The sequence below is a fragment of the Pinus tabuliformis genome, chromosome 5_1, assembly GCF_031772625.1.
Source record: "Pinus tabuliformis cultivar Carrire ecotype Pingquan chromosome 5_1, CPIR1, whole genome shotgun sequence".
Classification (NCBI taxonomy): Eukaryota; Viridiplantae; Streptophyta; class Pinopsida; order Pinales; family Pinaceae; genus Pinus; species Pinus tabuliformis.
This window is the reverse complement of record NC_142305.1, coordinates 794,970,778-794,977,274: the sequence shown is the minus strand read 5'-3', so window position 1 is coordinate 794,977,274 and position 6,497 is coordinate 794,970,778. Positions and strand designations below refer to the sequence as shown.

Sequence of the window (6,497 nt, the reverse complement as noted above, 5' to 3'; positions counted from 1 at the left end):
ACATGGAAGAAAATTTGATATACACGTTCTATATGATGTAATACTACTCAAGAGGGTGTGAATGTAGGCTACAAGGGTGTCCAAATAGATGGTATTAGTTGTATTTTCTATGTGTATTCTTCACTAATCACCTTTTTACCCACCAATAAACAAATCTCTATGTTATTTTAAAATATTGGAACATATCTCTAGCCTTAGAAAAATATGCTAAAAATTGGAGGCATGTTGGCTTAGGAAAGAGATCTAGAACCACTTGTAATGTTCTTTAACCCCTAAACTTGAAACACAATCAATTATATAAAGAAAATAATTTTAGAAAAACATATAGAAGATATAACAAGTTGAAATATGAAAAATATATCCTTGTATTATGATAATCAAAGGAGGTAGTGTGATATCCAACTACCTCTTAATATGGGTGACATTTCATTGATAAAATCTCCAAATATAACAACACCAGACAAACATTACATAGCCTCATATCTCCTTAAATATATTCTCAATAACAAACCCCAACTACTTTTGGCACCATCACTAATGGACATCAACTACCTCGCAATCATTATAAAATAGGCCCTTTTACATTAAATGATTATCCATCACTATCTAGTGAGCCTTATTCAAAAAGGATGGTTGCGTACAATAATTTTTAAACTCATAAGCAACCTAAACTAAGGTGGTTGAGGTAGGACCTTAACATCTATCGCTAAATAAATAAAAATATGACACACATAGAAAACCTTGTAATATAGAGTGAAAATGACCATTTTTATCTACAATTCATGTAGATTTATCTTGATCCCAAAACCTCTATAATTTTCCTCTTCATATAATGATCCTCATGGGAAATCAATTTGTCATTCCTCGCGTATTCTACTTGAAATAGCTCTCAAATATGGTATAATGTTTAATTCAATTATATGTAATGTCTAGTACACTGCTACTTAAGTCTCACTTGAATTGAATGAACAAGGTCTTGGACATTTTATTGTTCATAAGATTTGGAATGGAATATAACCCTTTTAAATATCTTCTTTAAGAGATTAGCATACTTGCTTCAAAATTCTTATTCTTATTACCTAAAATTTGGACTAACTTTTCTCAACTTCACGAGTATGGACATATTATAATAATATTTTCAACACGTAATAATACTCTAAATATGCTCTCAAAAATGATACTCTACATGAAGATAAATCTCTTTTTATAAAGGGAACTACTATAATCTATTGAATCTATTTAGTGGGGAGTTTGGAGTCATATGGCGTTGTGAGCTTATAGTTTAATATTAATAGTTATATATCAAAGAATAGGTTTGAACCTACTTAAGACACGTATTGTTGTGCTCAATGGAGGACCTAGGATATAAGATTCTTATAACTAGCAATTGTACCAGATGTTGCAAAGGAATCACCATAAGGCATAAATTCGAGAAACATTGTGACATATAAACAATCATTGAAGTTGAAAATGAATAAACAAAATGTCTTTCAAAAATTGTATTTTAGTCAAATCATCCACAACATTGTGGAGAGTTTTGAGAAAATTGTGAGGAGAATTTTGTGAAATTCATGATTGTTTTGTCAAACTATCTACAATATTGTGAATATTTTGGTGACAATCATTGTTGTTTTAGTCAAACAATCTGCAACTTTATGAAGAATTTTGTGGGAACATTGTATGGAAATTGAAAGATATCTTTTAACATGTGTGAATGACAATTTTTAGAAAATTTATGGTCATAAATTGCTCTTCCATTAAAATCAATTATTAAAGAATTAAAAGAGAATGTCAGAATTTTAAGGTATGTCAAACAATAATCACCAAACATAAAAATATTAATAAATAATAATATTTTAACATAAAACCATTAATAATATCAATTATAGACATAAACACATTAATAATAAGTTTTGAATGCAATTCCAAAAATAATTTTGTATTATTTGCAACAATTAGAATCATAGCTCTAGCTCTAGCGTGTCATGTGGTTTCTAATAACATCTGTGTCATGTGGTTTCTAATAAAATCTAGCCTTAGTATCCAGTAGAGTATCCTAGCTTCATCTTGTATAAAGCTAGGTTGAAATAGATACTTGATACCACATGACCTCTACTTAGCCTCGATTATGACGGAAGACAAGGAATATTGGGTATCTTTGGGGTACTATAGGGGGCTGGACTGCCCTTTTGGTAGGACTAATATCTACAATTGTTTTTTATCAGTTAAGAACTAGGAAAATAGGTTGGCTACCATTTCCAGACTACCCACGGATTATTTTGGTGATATGGTTTTATTTAAATAATGGTGATGAGTAAGAGCCAACTCACATTTTTAGTTTCTCACTACCAATTGACAATTCAATTATGATAAGTTTCCGGTTAATTATGACTTCCTTATTGACAGTCAACAACTTAATTATGATAGAGTACACCAACACCTTTAAAGAAATAAAATTCAAATGTAAAATGACATCTTTCCAAGTGTATATTCCAAAATATCCTACTATTAACACTGCATTGCTATTACTGAGTGGTTATTGTTTGCACAGACAATTACCCATTTTAATAAATTGCATGCATGGAAGTTTAACTTACTCGTAAGAATAGGAAGATGCCTCAAAGAATGGCAGCGTTGGTAAAGAGTTGATGGGAGATGAGTGAGTGGGAGGACTTGTTGCAGGTGGGGCAAGGTGCGGCTGTGGAAGAGAACTCTAGTGTGTCATGTGGTTTCTAATAACATCTAGCCTGAGTATCCAATAGAGTATCCTAGCTTCATCTTGTATAAAGCTAGGTTGAAATAGATACTTCATACCACATGACCTCTACTTAGCCTTGATTATGATGGAAGACAAGGAATACTGGGTATCTTTGGGGTACTATAGGGGGTTGGACTGCCTTTTGGTAGGACTAATATCTACAATTGTTTTTTATCAGTTAAGAACTAGGAAAATAGGTTGGCTACCATTTCCGGACTACCCACGGATTATTTTGGTGATATCGTTTTATTTAAATAATGTTGATGAGTAAGAGCCAACTCACATTTTTAGTTTCTCACTGCCAATTAGCAATTTAGTTTCTCACTACCAATTGACAATTCAATTATGACAAGTTTCCAGTTAATTATGACTTCCTTATTTCCAATCAACAACTTAATTATGATAGAGTACACCAACACCTTTAAAAAAAAAATTGTAAAATGACATCTTTCTAAGTGTATATTCCAAAATATCCTGCTATTAACACTGCATTGCTATTGTTGAGTGGTTATTGTTTGCACAGACAATTACCCATTTTAATAAATTGCATGCATGAAAGTTTAACTTACTCGTAAGAACATGCAGATGCCTCAAAGAATGGTAGCGGTGGTAAAGAGATGATGGGAGATGAGTGAGGGGGAGGAGTTGTTGCAGGTGGGGCAGGGTGCAGCTGAGGAAGAGGAGGAGGATTACGTGGAGGGGTGGTTGCAGATGGGGCGCGGTGGAGCGGAGGAAAAGAGGGAAGATTGTATGGAATCAGGGAATTTTATAATCGGCCTACCCTTCATGCCAACTACCATCTCAACTACAGATTCCTCAGAAGCAGAGAATGTAGTTATACCCACTGCATTGACCCATGAAATGAAAAGAAAAATTGCATATCATTTTATTCTCTTTATTTATAACACATAAAAGCTTTTATGTTTCTTCACAATGATAATTTAGATATCAATATATAAATGGTAATCCAAAAAATAATCTGAATTGAAAAATAAAATATAAATAATTAATTATGTAGAAAACAATTTAACTGATAAAATTTATATAATAATATCATTTTTTTTACGAGAAAGCACAGAACTCAATGTTTATTTATATACAAAACTATCTAAAATCAATATATATAAAACTAAAATAAACCAAAAGACCAATTACCATAAACATAAATTATGGAAACCTCAAATATAATTAAGATACACACAAAACACAAGGAAACTTCCAAAAGCTCAATTACCATAAACATCAATTCTGGAAACTTCAAATATAATTAAGATACACACAAAACACAAGGAAACTTCCAAAAATCTCCAGTGGTCATAGACGTAAGTAGGATGTAACACCACCACGCATGTTCTAAAATAATAATAATATTATAATCTGGCATATTCTTTGGTTTGATGTGGTCACAAAAGGAATTACAAAAGGCTTCATCGTTATTGGACCAAATCAGGTCAGGACAAAAACAACAGTACTGTTTACATATGCCAGATCATCATTGTCTTCAAAACCTTCGTTGTTAAGATGTATTTCTAAGACTATGTACCCGCAATGCTCTGTTTCAACTAATTGATCACCATTATACGGAACAGAAGTGTCAATCAAAATTGTAACCATTCAGCTTTTGTTGTTATTTGTGTTTTCAATCCACAGTCCAACAGTGGTTGGAGTCCTTAAGAAACCATCACATATTGCCAAGGAGAGATTGTGATTACGAAATCCACCTTGAACAATGAAGGAAACCGCTATGAAAAAAATCTCATCGCTCGAATTGCTCTATCAGCTCTTAACTAAATGCAACTATTGAACTTAAGAAATATTAATTACATTACTTACAGCCCAAAATAGCAAAAAGTTAACTAAATTTAGAAAGTGGAATATTAATTACATTATTGAAAGATCCACCCCATATTGAGCTCTCTGCTGAGAATTTTGTGCCCAACCTCTGATCAAATGTGCTCTACAGTAGGTTCCCATTTTACCCACTTTGTCCAGAAGACAAAAGGGTCCTACCTGAAACCAGCAAGAGGCAACGTTATTGAGCCCATAAGATTATATCAGTACAATTTGGGTTGTGAAGGATTTAACCCAGAGGCTTCCAAGGATGTAGCATAAGAGTCATTGAAGGAAAATGAGAAAGAGCTTATGATAAACCAAGCAGATGGTACAATTTCTGATCATGAAAGTCTGGTTCACAGAATAAGGGCCATGGAAGACCTATTGAAGGAGACATTTTCCATTGTATCTCATCTGAAAACCTCTTATGAAAAGTTACAGGCAACCCATATTCCTTATGACGCAGAGAAGCTACAGGTGGCTGATAAGGAGGTGATCAGGGAAATGAAAAAGCTCTCAGAACTGAAGCAGTATTATAAGCAAAATATTGCCAGTGGAGACTCAAGTGGTTCTGAGAACCAGATTGGGTTAAGCTATGAGGAGACTTCAACAAGGGCTCTATAGATTGAGATTGCACAAAAGAATTCTGAGATTGAAAGCTTGAAAAAGGCGTTGGAAAATGTTAACTGAGAAAGGGTGAGCATAGAAGATCAGACAGAAGGAAAAGTGCTAGAGATTCGTCGTCTCTGAATGTTGGGGATGGTCCTACAATTAAATTGTTGGAGACAAGCATGCAGAAGATGAGAGAATCAGCCAGGGGTTTCACCAAATCCCTAATTTCTCTGATGAAATCTGCTGAGTGGGATCTAGATGCAGCAGTTAACAGCATAGAACCAGGCATAAACTACACCATGGAAAGCCACAAAAAGTTGGCATTTCAATCCTATTTCTGCATGAGAATGTTCAGTGGATTTGAGAATGAGAATTTCTATTTGACTGGGAGCTTGTCGTCCATTATAGATCTTGAGAAGCACAGAAATGATTGTTTCAGATAGTTTTTGGACATGAAAAACATGGAGCCATCAGAGCTGGAGTCCATTCTCACACCAGACAGCCTGTTTGGGAAATTTTGTATGAAGAAATTTCTCAATGTAGTGCATCCCAGGATGGAAGAATCCTTCTTTGGAAATTTGGAGCACAAGAACTAGATAGGCAGGGGACTCCACCCCAGGAGCCAATTTTACAACCTATTCCTCAAATTTGCCAAGTCTGTGTGGTTGGTTCACAGGCTTGCATTTTCTTTTGACCTACCTTTGTCTATCTTTCATGTCAAGAGGGGTGGATTTCGAGGGTTCCTACATGGATAGCTTGAATTATGTGAATATGAATCATGATGTTGAGAATACTGTTGCAAGTGAAGGTAATGTCCTGCAGCTTCCTGAGAAGCCAAACCCTACAATTGTAGGGTTTACAGTGATGCCATGTTTCAAGGTTGGCAAGAAGGCCATAGTGAGATGCTAGGTCTATGTAATGACTGCAACACCTGATCCTGTAATTAATGTTTTTGATCCTCTCTCGGCACCTCCCATGGAGGATTCGTAGGTTCATTGTTGTGTATCAAATATTTCTCCTTATTTTTTGGTTTCAGGATCAATCTGTGGGAGTATTCATTTTGGTTTTCGTAAATGCATTGTGCTTTGTTTTCCAAGTTTTTGAGAAAACTTTGGAGAAATTCCAGGGGATGTTCTGTTACGAAACCAACTCAAGAAAAGATAGAAAAGATAGATCAATGCCTTAGAATTCAGCCTCTTCGAGGGGGCAACCTCCTTTACATTACATAAATGAACAATTCTTGGATGATTCAAATGACAAAACCTCCTTTCTATATATAGGAGTCTAAGGAGTC

At 34.4% G+C, this 6,497-nt stretch overlaps 1 pseudogene; it reads left to right on the top strand.

Moving 5' to 3' along the window:
• Positions 1 to 5,550: 5,550 nt before the first annotated feature.
• Positions 5,551 to 6,193, top strand: LOC149167337 (protein GRAVITROPIC IN THE LIGHT 1 pseudogene; annotated as a pseudogene).
• Positions 6,194 to 6,497: the final 304 nt, after the last annotated feature.